Here is a 21,797-nt window from a genome sequence, read left to right on the forward strand (position 1 = left end):
ATGATTCACTGACAGAGCCATCAGCACTACTATTTGTTCTCACCACAATACTTTTACCTCTTCAAGCAAGTAACAGTGGGAAGATCTTTGAAATCCTGCTTCATTTCCTTAGAACTCCACAAATTTTCAACAAAAATCTCTCAAGAGGACTCCAGGCTGCATGTAAACCACAGAGCCCACTGGGCCTAAAGTTAAAAGGTCATATTATGTAGAATGGTCCTTATAGTCATCTGGGAACAATAACTAAAACATATAAATTACAAACCCATGATGGCCGCTGCCGTATCCATGGAAACAGATGTTGGCTTGGCCAAAGTGTTTTATAATGATTATGATTAATCATCCTTGAAATCACTGTTATTTATTGGTGTATAACTGATGAATCATGTTGGAAAGCGATAGCGTACAGTTTTACAAATTTTTAGTTGTTAGAGCTAGCACCCTGGCTATAAAAGAGCAAAACTGTCCTTTAAAATGTACTCATTAAATATCAGTGCAAGGGAAGAGGAAAATATAAAAGCCATAACCTGGAATAACAGCCAATAAAAACGTGCCAAAACAAGTCACTGCATTCAAATAAATTTTCTTCCATGCTTCATACAAAGTACAAAAAAAAAAACTTAGATAAGTGGGAATCCCACTTGTGAGGCCTTTCTAAATGATGTTCACAGCTGTCCTTTACTGTGTTTAAGTCAGAACCATTCTTAAAAGGTTCACGGTTTCAGTTAGTTGTTACCCCTTCCTTCAACCAATTTTTTCTGTCACCAGTATTTATCCAATTTTTTAAAAATTATGGACAGTGGACATTCTCAAGTCTGGTCTTTCTGCATTTCACCACCTGTCAGTTTCTTTGGGTTGCAGTAACAAACTACCATGAACTTGGCAGCTGCAAACAACAGAATGTGTTGTCTCAGTTAAGTTGGCTAGAAGATGGAAATCGAGGTGTTACCAGAACCATGGTCACTCTGATGTCTGTAGAAAAGAATTTGTTCCATGCCTCTTCCTGGCTTTTGGTGGTTTGCCTGCAACTCTTGCTATCCCTTGGCTTGTAATTCTAACATCTCAATCTCTGCCTCCATTGTCACGTAGCATGCTGCCCTTTGTGTGTCCAAATTTCCTCTTCATATAAGGGCACCAGTCATGTTAGATTAGGGCCCACCCTTATCTAGTTTGATCTCATTTTAACTAGTTTTAAATAATCACATCTTTAAAGAATATCCAAATAAGAACATATTTGGGGGGATTAAACCATAATACCACCTAAGTGTGATTTATCTTAATTTGATCACACTCATAATTGATGAATGTCAGTATTTGGAAGAGCCTTCATTCATACTTGTTTCAGGTGAAGCTAGGGGCACTCTAGGGACAAAGGGAGCATCTAGTTTTTTAGAGCCATCTTGGCTTTCTATACCTTCCCCACCCAGCCCCGTCTGATGCCTCACAAACCCCACAGGCACCTAAGAAAGCATGTACAATCCTGACTTTTCCATACAGGTGCAGTGACGCACAGCCAGGACAGGGGAATGCCACGGGCTGAGCCAACACGCCCAGAAGCCACTGTATACTTGGGTGCATTCCTAAGGCGTGATTTCCCAGAACATTCCATACGCCCCAAATACATACAGCATTGTTTTCAGTGGCAGGAGAAGGTGGTGGGAAAGGGCCAGGGCCTCAAGTGATATTAGTACAAATCTTTACTAAGCACAACTATAACGCTACTGCCATATCATTCCTGAATCTACTACCTTGAATAAACAGCAACTCCTGGGCCCTGGCTAGGTTCTTTGAACAACTCTAGGATTGTTCCGAATAATGCCTCAATTGTCTGTGGGGTGGGGCAGCTAGAGAGTTGGAGTAGGTGCTGGAAGTTTGCTACTGCTGCCATGCTGGGATATGTTCCAAGACCATGTATATCACCACTCCTGATGTGCAGAGAGATTCGAGAGGTGTGCACTGCTATGGTCACCACAAAAAAACTTCTGTTCTACTATGCACAATAGGCCTAGGATACTACCAGAACACATGGGGCAGATAGAAAAGACAAGACAAATTAGGCAAATTAGAAACGGATAAACAAATATGGCACAAAGATTTTAAAGGAGGCAAGATTTATGACTATTTTCTAATAATTTTGAACAGAATGTCCTGACATAATGCATCATGGAAGAGCAAACTTGAATACTGTAAGCTAAGTATTTACATATGCAGGAAAGGAGGAGGCAGCCCAAAGGAGGCATGTGGGACTTCTCTATCTTCAAGAAAGAAAGCTGAGAAGTACCTCAAATGTTATTTCATCCAACCTTCTGAACCTCCCAGAACAGATAATTATCATTCTCTGTTCTTAAACTGCTTCAGAAAAAAAAGAACCCATGATCAAATTTCAAAGCATATTCCAGAGATTTATCATAAAATGTAACAGGAAGAAGTGATTATTTGATATAATCTATCCCAGTATTTCTCAGCTTGGGAAGATTTTGCTCCCCAGGACACTGGCAGTGGGGCAGGTACTACTGGCAGGGATTCTGCTTAAAAATCCACAATTAACAGGACAGCCTCCACAACAAAGACTTATATGGCCCAAAATGTCAAGTGTGCTGAGGTTGAAAACCCCTGATGTGTACAAAGAACCCATGTGGCTACATCATTCTTCTCTGGAACAGTTGGGTAAAGGCAAAAGATTCATAGTTTGATTAATTGGACTATTCATTAAATTCATCTGTGTGTACACCACTTTGGTCTCAGACCACTGCATTAATTTCATTGAAGGATATTATTCATAATTAATTCAAGTAGAATTAACAGACGTTTTTAAGTTCCAACCAAGCAGGCAGGCCCTGCCTTTATAAGGACCCCTATTTGAAAGGAGAGGAATGGCATGCAAACAAAACATTGTATAGGTACTTTAGAAAAGAATGCAATCCATTCTGCTTAAGAATCAGGGTAATATGGAAAAATGACTTTTGAACCATCAAACTAATTATGCTTTATTTTCTAATAATATAACTTGGCCAGAGTTTAGAACTCTTGGTTTAAATACTGCCAAATACTCTTCTAAATAGTTTATATTCCTTATTGCATTATATTCTCCAAACAACCCTATGAAGTAGAAACTATTATCCTCATTTTACCGATGAGCCAGAATTCTCCCTGGGCCTGCCTGTCTGCAGAGGGAGTACATGTGGCTACTGTACCCTGACAGTAGCCACAGAAATGGGCTGAGTAATTTCGGTCCAATGCTATCACTTCCCAATCATCGGCTTCCTCACCTCCATGGGGAAAATGGGATGGTCTTTAAGCACTCCCAGCACCATCATTTATTACCCCAACACCAACAGGAGGGTGATTCTTTCAGATAACAGTCATCTAGCAGTTGGCTCCACACTGCAGAGGAAAAGCCGGTCCTTCAGTGACCTGTGAAAATAGCAACATTTAAATAGCTGCCTGGGATACAGACTCTGAACGGAATTTTACCTTGGCCTATATTCTCCAAATGGGGCAAAAGTAAGCCCCTGTCATTGACTTTCCAAAGCCAAACCAGTTTCGAGTACAAATACAGTCTATATTTTGCATTCACTTAATTAATTCATTTGTCGAACACATATTTACTGGACCATCGACCATGGGTCAGGTATGTAGCAGAGGCAAATTAGACACAAACTCAACCTTTTGGATCTAGCAGTAAAAACAGAGCTTTGAGATTTAAAATATTTTACATATCATTTCCAGATAATAAGACAGTCATGTTTCCTATGTTTGAGTTATTTTCACTATTGCCATTTTATATTCCTTTGAATTTCCAAGTTATACATAATCTCACCATAAAATTTCAATGTTTTTCCATATTTGTTTCTCAAATAGATGTAAACATGACCTCTGGAAGGCATGAAAAATATTGAAAGAATACCTCCATTTAAGTCTTTCTGTGACATGAAAATGTATTAAGCTATCAGTGTGATTTTCTTATCTCAATGCTCTTTTTTTCCCAAAAGTTATGCTAGATTTCAAATTCTAATGTATAATAACTAAAATATCTTGATAAATTTATTCTTTAAATAAAATATATTAGGTTAAGAAATGTTAAATGCAATTTCTACATCATTCATCTTTGTTCATGTTTCTTTAATAGATCTCAGTTGAGTATTTTGCTTATCAACTGAACTGTGATAGGAAGCCTTTTATCATATCCCTTAGCAAAACCACTTACATTTTCTTTGTATGTTTGCTCATGTTATTCCCTTCATCTGGAATTCTCTCTATTCTCTCCACTAACTGATCTGTAGCACTTCTTTTTAAAACCCAGTTTGAGTTATTTAATTTATGTATAAGTGCTTATTTTCATACTTTGCTCTGTTCCAGAAAGAAGTTGAAGCAGCCAACAAGACACCTAAGATATGACCAAATAGTATCAGTGAAAAGTGGGACAATACTCCCTTTCTCTCTAAGCCCAATTCTGCAAGTGAAAGCATTGCCCCCCCACCTATGTGGGACCTAACGTCCAGGGGTGAAAGTCTCCCTGCCAGTGTGGGAGATGACCTCCAGGGATGAGCCCGGTGCTTGCACCATGGAATCAACAATGCCACCCTGACCAAAAGGGGGAAAAGAAGTGTAACAAGTAGATACCAGTGGCTGAGAGAGGTTCAAATAGAGTCGAGAGGCTACTCTGGAGGTTGCTCTTATGCAAGCTTCAGGTTGACCTTGCTACCTATCATAACCTGCCAACCCCAACCAGGACCATTCCAGCCAATCCTAAAGAACACCTAGGGTGATATGTAAGATTCCACAAGGGTTCCATCACTAGTGTAACTTTCCAGAAACCTACAACCTCCAGATGGGTCCCCGGTTCAGATAAGTCCTGAAACCTAGCCCAGCCTCTCCAGAACATCAGATTGTTTCATCTCCCTACCCCATATTAGTGACAGACCCTTCCAACGTGAAAAAGTTAGAATGGCCATAGCCCAAACATCTCTAAAGAGAGGGACAAAAAGATCAAAGGTGATGGTGGAGTTATGTAAGTTATGTAGAGAAGATATGATTTAACAAATGAATATGATTGCTGAATCATTAAATTGATGTCTTTTAGTCTCCAGTATCTTACAGCAGCTAGAAATAAAAACCAAAAATTGGGGAATTGTAACCCATACCAAACTCTGAAATCTGTTCTATAAGTAATTGTTGCAATGTACTTTGAAATTTATTGCTTTTTTGTATATATGTTATTTTTCACAAAAAAAGAGAAGTAAGAGTATCATAGATAAGATATGATTTAACAAATGAATATGCTGCTGAATTAATATATCGATATTTCTTTCAGTCTCCAGTGTCTTAGAGCAACTAGAAGAAAAAATGAAATATAGTGGAATTGAAACCCATACCAAACTTTAAAATCTGTTACATAACTACTTGTTAAAATGTACTTGAAAATTTATTGCTTTTTTGGTATATATGCTATTTTTCACAAAAAAAAAAAAAAAAAAAAGGTGGGGCAAGAGAAGAAAGTAAAACAAGGGTGGAGATGAAGCAGAGCCAAGAAGGAGTCTAAAAATGCTGAATAATAACCCACACATGTGTAATGGGTAGGCCATAAATTTGGTCCTAAATTCTCTGACAGCCAACATGAAAAGAGGAGCCTTATCAGTTACACAATTCACAGTGTCAATGAGATACCAGCGATCCAAACGTCTCAGGGAAGTACCACTATTCTTGGTACACAGATCTGACAGCAACTTTCCCGAAGAATCCTGGTAAAGAGGACATGAGGTGATGATGTGAGCAACCATCCCAGCTGTTTGACTCTTTGTACCAAAAGATCCATGGGCTACCTCTTAAAATGGCTCTTGATTAAAGCTGGTGGTACATGCACAAACATAGTCCAGAGAAATGGCAATCTTTAGGAGAAGAGGAAAAAGGGGGCAGGAACAGGCTGACACAACCAAACTAATGCTCCAGGTCTCTGCCAATAAGCCTTGATCGAGGGATTTATTTTATAATATCTGGAGGCATGAATAATCCTCTCTGACTATTATTTATCCTAGGTTTTGATGACTATTTTGTGATGACAAACTTACAAATGCATTGTGGCAAATGCTTTGAGAGCAGCTGCTCCTGTGCCATTGGATTTGTCCTCCAGTGTCAGAACACAAGATGCCTACACTAAGACAATGGCTCCTAGGCTTTTGCAGAGGCCAGGAAGCACGTCAAGGCACACGTCCAGGTGGTCAGCAAGGCTCCCACTGTCCTACAAAGTGAGCAGAAGGTACACTGACTGAAAGGTCAGGATTATTCTTGGAAAATTACTTCAACCCCACTGCAGGCCCAGATAAACAGACAGTTGAAATCCCAAATTCCTAACTCCATTTAACACGGCTAAAATAGTACTGGCCTGAATTTTTTTCTTTGAGTCAAATGTAACCAGATATCCAACACAACCAAAATAAAACATCAACATAGCACTGAAAACATCTTTAGCTTTGAGCAGAATGCTTCCTAGGATGTGTTCCAAGATAAACCATTGTGAAATGCACATCAAGGGAATACCAACAAGTTGTATAGAGTTGCTATTTATTTATAAGCCAGCTAAAAGATGAGAATATCTAGTAAAGACAATAACTTGTTTGGAAAAAGAAAAGTAAAAAATACTAAAATGCTTATCAGTGGCTTTCTTACCAGACAATAATTGGCCTGCAGGGTCAGTGGCCTTGCTTGAAATAATAAGAGTCAAAATTTTCATGTAACATGGGATGTCTGTTACTTCTCTCCATAGTCAGAAAAGGGGTGGGTGGGGAGGTGTTGAAGTCAGCTCATCCAGATCATTAGGAACCAAGTTTTAGAGAAACTTAACACAAGTCTTTGTATCCCCAAAGTCAATGGTCTAATCTGTCAACTCTTCCTATTGGCTCAGATTTGTGCAGGACCATAATAGGACAGTTTTTTTGTTTTTTGTTTTGGTAAAAGCATTTGAAATGGGGCTTTATCGAGATTATACTCACACTCTCCAAGCAGTCACGTCTTGTACACAAGGATAAAGACCAAGGAATTTTCAATTAATGCATCAACAATTTGCTGTCTCTAATGTATTTCTCTAAGACTGGATGAAGAGGATAGCAGTGGTATAGGAAGGAATAAGCTTCACTTGATGCTTTCTATTTCTCATATAAAACATTGACCTATGAAAACTAAACTTGAAATTTGATAATCAAATACCTGACACACAATGTAGGGCCATTGTCCAATAAAAGAGGGCTATAATTTGAGATAGGAAATATTGTCCTTTTAGAATATGGGATAAATTATACCATTTATCCAATCAAGTGGGTTGTGTGTGTGGTCCAAGTGGTAAGAAAATAGGTGAAAGAAGTCCTTGAATAACTCTGGAGGGGAGAAAAATCATCCTTAAAATCTAATCACATTGCCTAATATGATGGCTTAACTCAGATTCTGACACAAACCATGTTTGTAGGTATGTTTTCTGAAGTAACAATAAATATGAAAATAAAATTTTAATTGTATAAGGTCTCAAGTGTCCTGTAAGATTTGTTTCATGTGAAACCTCATTCTCCTCACTGTGGAAGTTTTAAGTTCCTCCACTCTGCTAATACAGAAAGAAGGAACCCTCCTGAGAGTTTAAATAGTCCACAAGTATAAGAGACCACCTCACACACTTGAAAACCCCAATGAACCCTGACTGACTTATTAGGTAGAACTGAGGAAGGGTCTTTGGAACTGGCTGCTTTAAGCAACAATGGGGAGACTGGACCCACTCCCCTGTGAGTGATCCTGAGACTAAAAAACAGTGGCCCCTCTGTTCCCCACCGTAAGAAATGGACGGCGCTGTCACTCCCTGGGGAGCCAAATTAGGAACGCTGGCACATGCCCTCTGTTCCTCTCCACAGATGAGAGGCAGGGTGGGTGGCGATGGATGGCACAGACCCTGGAGCCACTGCAGATTATCCTCTCTGGTCCACAGTTACCTAGTCTGTGAAATGGGCATAATAATAGAAATGCCTTGGCAGCAATGCTGTGAGATTTAAATGAGGCAATATGTGTAAAGTACTTAGAGCAGGCCTGGCACAGAGTGTAGTATGTTAATGTTAGATATTTTGTTATAACTATGGAGGAAACTACACCATCTCAACAGGAAACTGGTCATCAAGGAAGCCATTCCCCTTAATGACCCTAATTTCTTAGACCCCCTACTCAATTGTGATTCTTTTTATCTTATGCTCTTCCTCAACTAAGAATCATGTCCAAGAAGACTTTTAGCCTAGTTCCAAATCCCTCTGATCCTGGCCTCATTTTATTCAATTTTGCCAATGTTCCAATATTAGACAGTGATTGTTTCTTAGACTTCTATCTTCACCTCTAGATGAGTTGCCTCCTCCTTATTACTATCGGAAAATTTCTCAAAACATTAGCAATAATTTTCATTTCTTCTACATCCTATAAAACTTAGAGTGAAATAATGCACATAAATAGGCACTGGATAAATCCCAAATGATTGGAAACTAAATGTAAAGAAAACTTAGGGTCTAAGAAGAGGGTCTTTTATTGCAGACAAATTTGCATATCCAAGGATCAGTTTTGCAAACCATTATTATTCATGAATGTTAGGAAAATTTCAGCAATCACATAAAATATAAAACCTGAAGAAAGATTATGGTTGGATTGGCTTGAGGCCCAACATTGCTTTATCATAGTTCTGGCAGGTAATCAATAGGAAACTCTGCTGCACAGGCATAAATCATAATTGAGTTTTCTTCCGTCCTGTGCCAAATCTGTGCCTTCATGAAATCCAGGACCCTGTGCCAAGATGTCTCATCAGTCCATATGCAAGTATGCCTTTCGATGAAATCAAAGAACAGTAGATTCAGATGCAATTGCAGCCTTGAGCTGAGGTAAACATTTAACTCTCCACATTGGCTACCGACTAAAGAACAACCTCGAAGGGAAGCATTTCTTAAGCAATTCTTCTTCCTTGGATGCTCAAGGGAATTCAGAAATGGGAAGATATTCAACTCACAAAGGTAGTTTTCCCTAAGAGCATACGTACCTTTACCCAAACTCCCTGAAGTCAATCTGAAACACATTGAAAGACCATAAACTAATATTAAACATGGACTTTATATGCATAGTTTTCTCAAGGCAATGGGAAAAAAAGGGTATTAAAGACTATTTACACAAAGCATTAGCAAGGAGGACAAAGTTCCCAGACTTTCATCTTTTCCTCTAAGATAACACACCTGAAACTCAAAATTGATATAAACTGAATAAATTTAATTCTATGCTCACTTATTATAACGACTGATGATTAGATTAAGATGCATAAATCTGTTTACAGGTCTACAAGGATACATACTTTTGAAATTCTTTGGAACATTCCTTAAAATACTCTCATTTAAAAAATAAAACTAACCTCCAAAACTTTTTTTAATCCATTGGGGACTGAGTTCCCCGAGAGAAAATTTTATCTAAATATTTGCTTAACAATTCAGATACTGCCCTCCTCCCAACCCCCTACGTAATATTCTCTACATCTGTCCTGTCCAGTGTGGTCACCACTAGCCACATGTGGGTATTTGAATTTAAATTTAAATCAATCCAATGTAAGTAAAATTAAGAATTCAGTTCCTCAGTCATACTAGCCACATTTCCAGTACTCAATGGTCCTATGTGACTGGTGGCCACAGAAGTGGATGGCGCCATAACAGAACCTGACCATCAGTGAATAAAGTTCCAGGGGACAGTACTACAAGTCACCTTTCTTTTCACATCCAAAAAGACCTGAGCTTTGTACCATCACAGAGGGAGGGTCCTCTTCTCTCTAGGTTCTCCAGAGAACCCCTATCCCACCACAGCCACAATTCTCACAAATGGTTACCAAAGAAAGGGCCACGGTTTTCCCACCCAAGCCCAGTCCCTGGATTAGACCAACGGTTTCCACCCAGAGTAGAAGAGGGAATGCACCAAACTTGTTAGAAGTGTTTTTTTTTCCCGAACACATACACATCTGAGAATTGCTACGTATTATGAAACACATACTGATGGAGATTTATTGTACCTGTAAAAGTGCTGAAAATATATTGAAAAGCATTGACTTTGATGACTGGTAATCATTATAAGGGCTGCTCTTTATTAAACACTTACTATCTTCCTCAATTGCATTGGAAAATTTTTACATGCTCAGTTTAATTTGTGACAAAAAACTGTGAGGTAGATAGTAATGTTATCTCTATTTTACACATAAGGAAACTAAGATCTGAGAGGCTGCCCACACCACACACCAGTATTGGTAGAGAGAGGTGCGATCCAATGCCTGATTGTAAAGGCTGTGACCCCAGGAACTCCTCCAAACTTCCTCCATGGCCACGTACAGCTCACCTAACTTATGGATATTGTCTGCCCACCTTCTAATATTAGGGACCTTTCATCTCCCGAGGAAGAAGCTGAGGCCCAGGAATCACCCAATCCAAATGTCTCCTTACAAACAACCCCAGCTTCCTTCCCTACAATCCCCACACTAATAGAACCAGGTCTTTTGCTAGCTGGAGGCGTTAATGCTCTCTCCATCAAGACTGGCAGCCAGAGCTCTAGTTCTTGTGCTGATAGTTGTGTCATTTCCTTGGCAAAAGTTGCAATGACTTGCCATGGGTGTGTTGAACAGGTAATTTCCTAATATAATACATATTCTTATAATATGGGTGCAATAGGATGAGAAGGAAAAAACTTGTTGAAAACTGTGTTTTTATTCCGAGAAAGACAGGCTACTTTCCCACCCCCATTTTTGAAGCAGTAGTACAAAGATTTGCCCACATGCAGAGAAAGGCCTTAAGAACAAACAGTGTATGGCTGTTCCTAAGGTCACTGACTTTACTTGGAACAGAGCATGGGAAAGCGCAAGTCTAAGGACACAGTCAAAACCAGTGCAGATTTTGGTTGTAAACAATTAAGAGGAGGCTGGTATGCCTACGGTAGCAACAATGAAAATTTAAACCAGCTAGAAGTTTAATAGAGAGAATCAGGGAAAAGATCAGCTAAGAAAAAGCCTCAAAGTCTGATTCCACAGACTTTTCCCTGTAAAGGGGACCAGATTTAATTGAATCAGATAGACCTTAGAGCAATTTATGTTCTAAGGCATTGTTAAAACTAATCAGCCAGCAATTAGTTTAGTCTAATAGCTCGGCGTGATATCAATAGAGGAAGACCATCTAGAAGCTTAATAGACAGAGCATAAGACATGGAAAGAAACAGTCATAGATGGCCCTGCTAAAACCACTATTATCCCAGGTGCAAAGTTACTGCCCTCTGAGGAGTGACACCAGAGGCTGCCCGCTAAGAGGCAAATAGACTACACTAAAATACTCTAGCCAAGTCACAAAACTAATAAACAAGCAAACAACAACAAGAAGACACAGGGGTGGGAAGAATCTTTTCCCAGAGTTACAGCAGTATATTATTTAAAATGTCCAGTTTTTTTTTTAATGAGGCATATAAAGAAAAAGGAAAATAAGATCCATTCAGAGGAAAAGAAAAGCAGGCAGCAGAAAGTGCCTTTGAGAGGCTGCAAATGTCATAGTTAGAGGACAAAAATGTCAAAACAGCTATTTTAAATATGTTCAAAGAACTAAAGGAAGCCATGCTTAAAGAAGAAAAAGGACAAGATGAAATCAAACACAGAATATCAGATGGAATTAATTGGAAACTATTTTTAAAAGAACTAAATAGAATTTCTGGAAATGAAAAGTATAAAAACCACCAAGAAAAATTTGCTAGAGAGGTTGAAGAGTATACTTGAAATAGCAAAAGAATCAGTGAACTTGAATATTGATCAAGAGAAATTAAACAATCTGAACAACAGAATGAAGAAAAGAATGAAGAAAAATGAACATCGTCTCAGAGAAATATGATGTACCATTAGATCCACAAGCATATGCTTACTGGGACTACCAAAAGAGAGGAGAGAGGGAAAAGAGCAGAAAAAAATATTTGAAGAAATTATAACTGAAAACTTCCCAAATTTGATGAAAAATATTAATCTACATGTGCCAGTTTGAAAGGATTATGTACCATAGAAAAGCCATTTTTTAACCCTGGTCCATCTTTTGGCGGCAGCCCTTTCTTTTAATCCCTAGCCAGCACTGTAAATTGGAAATTCGATTAGATTATCTCTACAAAGATGTGACACACCCAACTGTGGATATTAACCCTTGTGTAGAAGGAGATGTGACTACACCCATTCCAGGTGGGCCTTGATTAGTTTACTGAAATCCTTTAAAACAGGAAACATTTTGGAAAAAATCACAGAGCCCAGGCAGCCAGAGACCTTTAGAGATGAAGAAGGAAAAGAACAAGAAATCTGGAGAGAAAGCCAGCAGACGTCACCATGTTTGCCATGTGCCTTTCCAGTTGTGAGAGAAACCCTGAACTTCATCAGCCTTTCTTGAATGAGGGTAACCTCTTTGTTGCTGCCTTAATTTGGAAATTTTTAGAGACTTGCTTTAATTGGGATGTTTTCATGGCCTTAGAACCGTAAACCTGCATTTATTTAAAAGCCATTCTGTTTCTGGTCTATCGGATTCTGACAGCTAGCAAACTAGAACACTACACATCCAAGAAGCTTGGCAAATTCCCAATAGGGTAAATCCAAAGAGAAGCACACCCAGATGCATCAGTCAAAATGTAGAAAGCCATACAAAAAGGAAAAACAGAAAGCAGCAAAGACAAAAATGATGTATCACATACAAGGGAAACCAAATAAGATTAATGTCTAAGTTGCCATAGGAAACTATGGAGGCCAAAAGATAACTAGATGATATATTAAAACTGCAGCAAGAAAAAATCATGTCAATCGAGAATTCCATGTCTATGAAAAACCCACAACTAACATCATATTTAATGGTAAGAGACTGAAACCTTTCCCCAGAGACCAGGAGAAAGATGAGGATATCCACTTTTGCCAGTTCTATCCAAATTGTGATGGAGTTTCCAGCTAGGACAACTAAGCAAGAAAAAAATATATGAAGCATGCAGAAGGAAAAAAGAGGTGAAACCATCTGTCTTTGAAGATGACATGATCTTGTATACAGAAAACTCTAAAGAATACACTTAAAATTGTTAGTTACCAATAAGTTCATCAAGTTTAAAAAGATACAATATCAATAGACAAAAATCTATTAAATTTCTACACACTAGCAATGAAGAATTTAAAAATAAAACAAAGAAAACAATTCCATTTAAATAGCATCAAAAAAATAATATACTTAGGAATCAATTTAAGAAAAGAAGTGCATAACTCATACTTCGGAAATGATAAAATGGTGAAAGGAATTAAAGAGGACTTAAATAAAGGAAAGGGACCCCATGGTAATGGATTAAAAGCTTAATATTTTAAAAAATTCTTAATATTATTAATATGGCAATGCTCCCCAAATTGATCTACAGATAAATCAATGCAATCAACACAATCCCTATCAAAATACCTTTTGCCTTTTTTTGCAAAAATCGATAATCTGATCCTTTAAAATTCATATGGAAATGCAAGGGATCCAGAATTTCCAAATCAATCTTAAAAGAAAAAGCAAAGTTGGGGGCAGGCAACAGTGGCTCAGTGGCAGAGCTAATGCCTGCCATGCCATAGACATAGGTTCGTTTCCTGGGGCTTGCCCACGTAATAAAAAACAAACACAAAGTTGGGGATACATCCTTCCTAATTTCAAACTTACTACAAGGCAGTATGATATGAGTATTAAATAGATATATAGATAAATTGAATAGATTTGAGAGTCCAGAAATCAATATTTACATTTATGACTAGTTGATTTTCAACAGGATACCAAAATAGTTCAGAGGGAAAAGAACAGTCTTTTCAACAAGTGATGCTGGAACAACTGAATATCCATTTGTAACAGAATGAAACTGAATCACTCCCCTACCAATACACAAAACAGAACTCTAAATGGATCATATACCTAAATGTAAGTGCTAAAACTATAAAATTCTTGGAAGAAGACATAGTAGTAAAATTTTTATGACCTTAGATTAGGCAACAATTTATTGATACGATACCAAAAGCACAAGCAACAAAAGAAAAAAAAGAGATAAATTGAACTTCACCAAAAATAAAAACTTTTGTGCTTCCAAGAATAGCAACAAGGAAGTGAAAAGACAATCCAGAGGATAGGAGAAAATATTTGCAAAAACAAGTACCTGATAAGGGACATGTACACTCAGAATATATACAGAACTCTTACAACTTGACAATAAAAAGTCCAACAACCTGATTTTTAAAATGCACACAGTATTTGAACAAACATTTCTTAAAAGAAGTAATATAAATGACCAATAACCCATGAAAAGATGCTCAACATCATTAGCCAAAAAGGATACTCAAATCAAAACCACAATAAGATACCATTTCTCACTTTTTAGGACGGCTATAATAAGTGTTAGGAGGATGTGGAGAAATCAGAGCCCTCATACATTGCTGGTGTAATGTAAAACGCTGCAGCCACTTTGGAAACCATTTGGCAGTTCCTCAAAGTGATAAACACAGAGTTACCACATGACCCAGAAATCTTGATTCTAGGAATATACCCAATGGAAATGAAAACACACATTGACACAATAACTTGTGTACAAATATCTATAGCAACATGATTCATAACAGCCCAAAACTGGAAGCCACACAAATGTTCATCAACTGATGAATGGATAAATAAAATGCAGTCTATCCATACAGTGAATATTATTTAGCAATAAAAAGCCATGACGCATTGACATGTGCAACAACGGGCTGAACCTTGAAAACATTACGTTAAGTAAAAGAACCTAGTTAAAGAAGCCACCTATTATCTGATTGCACTTACATGATATGTTCAAAATAGGCGCTGTCCGTAGAAAGACAGAAAACAGAACAACGATTGCCTAGTGCTAAGTGAGTTACGGGAAAATGCAGAGGACCTGGTAATGGGTATAGGGCTTCTTTTATGAAAGTAGTGAAAATGTTCTAAAATTTAATGTGGTTATGATTACACAACTCTATGAATATATTAAAACTACTAGACTTTACACTTTGGATGAATTTTATGGTATGTGAATTATATCTCAATAAAGCTGCTTTAAAAAAACAGAGATTCCAAAATAAAAATATTATTTAAAAAAAATTAAGAACCTACATATGTAAGTAGTTTTTTCTATCACTTAAAAATAGTTTTAAAAAATCAATAAAATTTGTACCTGGAACAAAAGCAATTTTGCAGAAGAACAGAGAAATTAATGTATATTTGGCTCAACCTCTTCAAATTGGCTACAAAAATAAAACTTTGATTTTATCTTATACATTTAAATATATTTGATGCAGTAAATGAAAGGATTTATGTGTCATTCAAAGAAAATTGATTCCAGCAAACAGCAGGTTAACAAGAATGCTTGGTTTATGTCAAAGCCTCTTGTGGCTTCCTTAGACCTTCATCTTGAGAAATGACTCAGTTGACACCAGGTAAAGAAGTGAAAAATAGGGCCTTGCAGAGAAGTCTAGAAAGGACACTCAAACCATGATGCATTTCTCAGAGGACCCCAAAATTACAATTCCGACAGTACTTCCAAGTGAGTTTATATACAGTCACAAGGATATGCTATTAGAATTGAAAGGTGTTTGTAATGCATCTTTAGTTTTGAGTTGTTCTACCAGACCACAATCTTTACAATGGTCTATGAATAAATATTATTTTCAATCCTATAATTATATTGCTTATAGCACAGTTATATCACATTACACAGTGTTGTATGTGTGCTAAAAATATTTATCTTGAAAATAACATTCATAATATATGGAAATTTTTGTAATCAAATAAGGCTTTTATGTAAGTTTTAATCTATAGAAACCTTATATAATAATAATGGTCCAATTTCCTCTTAAACTGTGAAGAACTCTGGTGGAAAAACCTGCACCCACAGTCAGAACACTTATCATTCCACTAACTTGTAACACTTTGGTTGTTCCTTATCTCAGGGTAGTCAGATGAATGTTGAGGGTGGAGAATTCCTACCTAACTTTACTAATAAGGTTCTTATGAAGGTCAGATGAGAAAAGAGCCATGGAATCTACTTTAAAAGATAAAGTAGTATACAGCAGCGATATAATTTTACTGTGTTCTAGCTGGATGTCATAAGCATTTTAGTATGAACAGAAACCCTCTCCAGTAAAATAGAAATACAATGCTCAGCTGAACTAGAATGGAATATAGAAGTTAGACCAAAACTGAGCCTATTAAAAGTATGCAATGCAGGGCGGGCCATGGTGGCTCAGCAGGCAGAGTTCTTGTCTGCCACACCAGAGACCTGGGTTTGAGTCCTGATGCCTGCCACGCAAAAAAATAAAAAAGTATGTAATGCAAAAGATTCACTAAATAATTTTCTACCTCTTTAATACAGTGTATACTGGGGGTTAGAAGTAAATTTATTATATTCATGGGGCAGATGAGCCATTAAATTAATTTAATATAAACAAAAGTGATAAGAGGCAGCATTCTTCATTGACATGGAAATCCACTCCAACTTTATATAAGCAGAACACTGTACAGATTTTTTAAATATAATGTTTTTCATGTAAAGTTGACAAAAAGAAGCCATGCTCAGAGGGAGGAATTGTATCTCTTGTAATCACCAAAACCTTTGAAGCCCCATGCCATGTATAGCATAAATGACTGGTTAATATTTAACTGACTGATTAGGTGAAAAAGCATTTATGTACAAATGAGAGCATTTTCTAAAGGAACACGGAGATAATTCTTTCACTTGGAATTTCAACAGTGGCCAGTTTGGAGCCTGAAACACAAGGTGAATGGAGAACCTGGAGAAGCTCCAGAGAAAAGCAATGAGAATGATTAAAGCATTAGAAAATAGGGCCTACAAATCATGACTACAGGAATTGGGGGTTATTTAACCTGAAAGAAAAAGCTACATGATTTGTTTATCTGAAGCTTACAGATAGGGCTATTTGCTATGACCCATCGATACAGCTCTGTGTGCAGAAAGAAATCCAGAAGCAACAACAATAGTTCCAAGGTATAACTACTGTTTCTCTAAATATCAAATTTGATCCCTCCTTTTATGGTTTTCAAAGCAACCAGCAGCCCTCTGACAAGCAGAGTGTGCACCTTTTCAATCCACAAACATCCATCAAGGGCTGCTGAGCCAACCAGGCTTTTGCTGGTCCCTACCTTCAAGGAGCGTGAGGGTTGGTAGAGGAGCTCAACGTACACAGGAGGTTGGGAAATTTCCTATAATCAAAGAATATGCAAAGCGCCATCATGGCTCTAAGGAAGGAGCAATCACAAGTCTATTTCACAGTCTGGGGTAGAGAAAGAGCTGCTTCACCAGTCTTAAGGCTATAAGTCTTATATAGATATATAAATCTTATGTCTATCAACGCAAGCTGGATCGAAGTAGCAAACCAGGCCAGAGAGGATGAGAGCCTGAACCAATTAGGATGGCCATTGGAGTCCCAGTAATGGGACTTCCCCAGTAATGGGGAAAAGTGGTGACTGAAAACCAGCAATATATCTGCTCTTTAAGTTTGTGGCACCTGACAGGAGACATCACCCAACCCAAAGATAAAGCATCTGTTAGTACCCCTGCAAAGAAGCTGTTGAGCCTATTAGAGGCCTTTTGGTCCAACAGAAGAAAAACAAGGCTCTGTAAGGCATGACTATGTCAGTCAAGAAGAATCATGACAAAGAACAAAGACTTTCCTCCAAGAAAAGTAGAATTGAACTCTAGGACAATAACGAAGTGTGATGTATATAAAATAATATAATACATGCAAATATTGTATATAGTAAGCACAACCATAATGTCTATTTAATATTACTAGCAGCAGTATTATTATTATTATTATTATCATTATTATTTTCAGGCTACTGGAAATATTTATAAATTGACTTATAATTTTTTAATCTGATGTAAATATGGCAATGTTTTAAATTTTGATAGAATTAGGTGGGAAGATATAGCAGAGTTATGTCATTCCTGTGAATTTTCAGGATGTATTTGAAATATTTTAAAATTTTAAATGATCTGCAAAAATTCTAATCTCCCCAAATTTGTAAAAACAGCTTTGATTCTAGAAGTGGGGTCAGCGGGTATCTGGGACTAAGTCAAGGGGCTGCGTTTCCAGTCCCATTTATTCTCTGTGTGACCTTGAGCTAGTCAGTTTACTACATTTCAGGCCAAGAGTTTTCTCACCTGTAAGATACAAGTATTGGAATAGGTGATCTCTTAGCTTTGACCAAATCTACTTTTTGACAGATAAAAAAGATGGGGCTAATTTTAATGCATATTGTCTGTCAACATATCTTGCACATAAATGATTGCAAATGCCTAGAAGGTAAAATGAAGGGTCAAACAAGTGCTATCTGTTTCTATTCCCAATTTTATTGTGAAGCTCCCTCAAATTATTTTTTTATTTTTAAACATTTATTGAAAATCAGAAGTTGACAAGAAATGTAAACAATATCACCCCCATACTTTTATTGAATAATTCATAGCCAGTATGTGGTAGAAGCATAATTTTTAACTGACATTTATCTCCAGGTACCTGAGTGCTCTGATATCAGTAACAAATTATTTAATTGGCATTAGTTTGAAAATTGCACTATTTAAGGATTGATGTCTGAGTTTCAAATTTATTTTATGCTTATCAATATCCTTTGAATCAATTTTACCATATTATATTAAAAAGAAATATTTTCCATAGTTTATTGTCCTCCCTGATTACTTTTCTTAAGCCCTTTTTATATGCTTCTTATCCAGTGCTTTTACATTAAAACATACTATTTTTCCTCACTGATGAAACCCTTCCCTTTCATTCAAATGAAATAAAATAAAGGCATTTTTTACTTTGAAAAATTAATATAAGGATGTTTTATTGACTTATGGAAGGGGGAATATTACTTTGTAGAGAATTTTACTCTTATACAACAAAAAGCATTTGTCCCATTTTATTTTACCATCCATTATCTTTATCCTCTATATCACTTTATATTGGACTCATCTGACAGCATTTTGCTCCAATTTTGACAAAATTGTTTTGTTGTCCAAAATACTTACACAGGACAAGCTTTACTTATCCCATCTACTGCATTCCACTGTATCACAAAACATTAATATAAAATGGAAGTAAGTGAAATTTTGCAGTTGCTGAAAAGGCTCCCTATTCTTCCAATTCAATTTAGAAAGGATATTAGTTACAGCCATCTCTCAGCACCATGGAAGTTTCCCAAGGCAATCCCATAATTGCTGCCTCATCCAGACAGCTTCCCTGCCATCGACCAGCACAATCTCCAGCCCATCCAGGCATACACAATTTTTAAAAGGCTGCAAAGGCATTTCCAGATTCTCTAAATAGGAATGGCTTCTAGGGAGCTGAGCGATCGGATGTGAAAAGATAGTTAAGTACCTTGAGGCTAGTATACATAGCAAGCCGCTATTTTTCTTTAATTATATGAGTAATTGGATTAGGCAGGGGTTACTCCTCCTTCATAAAGGAGGGCCACAGTTGAACGAAGCTAGAAATCAATAACAGAACTGGAAAATTCACAAACGTGTGGAAGTTAAACAATGCACCACTAAACAATCAATGGGTCAAGGAAGAAATCAAAAGGGAAATTAGAAAATATTTTGAGACACATGAAAATGAAATCCCAACATCTCAAAACTTACGGGATGCGGTTAAGGCGGTGTCCAGAGGGAAATTTATAAATATAAGTGCTTACACTTAAAAAAAGTATATCAAATCAGTAACCTAATTTCACACCCTGGTGAATCTAAAAAAAGAGAAGAGCAAACTCATCCCAAGTGGCACAAGGAAGGAAATACTAAAGGTTAGAGTGGAGATAATGAAATGGAGAACAGTAAAACAATAGAGAGCATCAACAAAACCAAAAATATATTTTTGAAAATATCAATAAAATTGACAAACCTTCAGCTAAACTGACAAAGAAATAGAGAGACTGCAAAGAAAAAATCAGAAATATAAAGAGGGACATTATTCTCAGAATGTTTCAGAATTACATAAATGAAAAGGATTACAAGATGATAACATGAGCAACTGTATGCCAACAATTAAACAGCCTAGATGAAATGGAGATTTTATATTTGTATGGTTTAAGGTGATGTGTATAGCTGCCAAGTTGACAAGGGGTAAACTGTGATGGTTAGTTACCTAAAGTGACTCAAAAAGAAATAGATTTCAACAGACCAATAACAAGTAAAGAAATTGAATCAGTAATCAGAACTCTCCCAAGAAAGGAAAGTCCAAGATTAGATGGCTTCACCGGTGAATTTTTACCAAGCATTCAAAGAAGAATTGACACCAATCCTTCTCAGACTCCTCCAAAAACCTGAAGACGAAGGATCACTTCCTAACTCTAACTAATTACCCTAATACCAAAAGCAAATAAAGATATCACAGAAAAAGGAAATTACAGACCAATATCCCTTATAAATATAGATGTTTATCTCCTCAACAAAATACTAGTAAACTGAATCCAACACACATGAAAAGGATTATACACCTTGCACAAGTGGGATTTATCCTAGGAATGATAGGGTGGTTCAACATTAAAAAATACATCAATGTGATACACCATATTAATAAAATGAATGAAAAATATATATGATCATCTCAATAGATGGAGAAAGGGTATTTGACAGAATCCAACACATGTTCTTGATAAAAACACTCAGCTCAGAAAACTAGGAATAGAAGGAAGGGAACTTCTTCAACATGATAAAGGACATGTATGAGAAATTCACAGCTAATATCATACTCAGTGATGAAATACTGAAAGTTTCCTCCTATGATTAGGAACGAAACAATCCTGCTATTCAACACTGTACTGAAATATCTGGCCAGGACAATTAGACAAGAAAATTAAATAAAAGGTATCTAAATTGGAAAGAAAAGTATAACAACCCTATTAGCAGGAGTGATAATTTTATACATAAAAAAACCCGCAAAGAATCTACAGGAAAGCTACCAGAACTGGTAGATGAATTCAGTGTATAAATCAACACACAAAAATCAGTGGTGTTTCTATACACCAGCAATGAACAATCTGAAAAGGGAATCAAGAAGAAATACCATATATAAATAGGAACTAAAAAAATAAAATATCTTGGAATAAATTTAACCAAGAATGCTCTATTAGTCATGGTTCTCTAGGGAAAGAGAAACAAGAGGAGATATCTATAAATATGAGATTTCATAAAACGGTTTTACAAAACTATGGGGATGCATGAGTCCAAATTCTGTAGGGCAGGCCATATGCTGGCAATAACAACGAAAGTGTTCAATGAATTCTACAGGAGAAGCTGATCGGCTGAAGTGGAGTTGAAAATATTTTCCTCTGGCCGCTGAAATTATCACTTCTCTCTTAAAAATCTTCAACTCATCGTGATTAAGTACAACTGATTGGATTCTGTCATCAAGGAAGAACTCCCCTTAGTTGATCATAGATGCATTCAGCCATAGATGCAATCAACTGACTGATGATTTAAGACACCAGATTTAATGAACCAGCCACGAAATGAACTTGCCGTAACAGGCCAGTGCTTGCTTGACCAGACAACTGAGCACCATCACTTGGCCAAGTTGACACCTAAAACTAACCCATCATAGTCCATCCCTTGTCAACTTGGCAGCTATACATATTACCTTAAACTATACAAATATAAAATCTCATATTTACAGCTAATCTCTAAATAGAACAAAATAGCAGACAAATGTTTCACCCAACAAT

The 21,797-nt window shown here is 36.9% G+C and overlaps 1 long non-coding RNA gene across 3 annotated transcripts in view; it reads right to left on the reverse strand.

The window, feature by feature from the left end:
- Positions 1 to 3,112: 3,112 nt before the first annotated feature.
- Positions 3,113 to 21,797, reverse strand: part of LOC143661440 (uncharacterized) — a 138,313-nt gene continuing 119,628 nt past the window's right edge. For all 3 annotated transcript variants that reach the window (XR_013164589.1, XR_013164590.1, XR_013164588.1), the window contains 2 exons: positions 6,069 to 6,238; positions 3,113 to 3,414 (listed from right to left, as the gene is read on the reverse strand). This is a non-coding gene — a long non-coding RNA (uncharacterized LOC143661440). The remainder of the gene's footprint in view (positions 3,415 to 6,068; positions 6,239 to 21,797) is intronic.

The sequence above is a fragment of the Tamandua tetradactyla genome, chromosome 17, assembly GCF_023851605.1.
Source record: "Tamandua tetradactyla isolate mTamTet1 chromosome 17, mTamTet1.pri, whole genome shotgun sequence".
Lineage (NCBI taxonomy): Eukaryota > Metazoa > Chordata > Mammalia > Pilosa > Myrmecophagidae > Tamandua > Tamandua tetradactyla.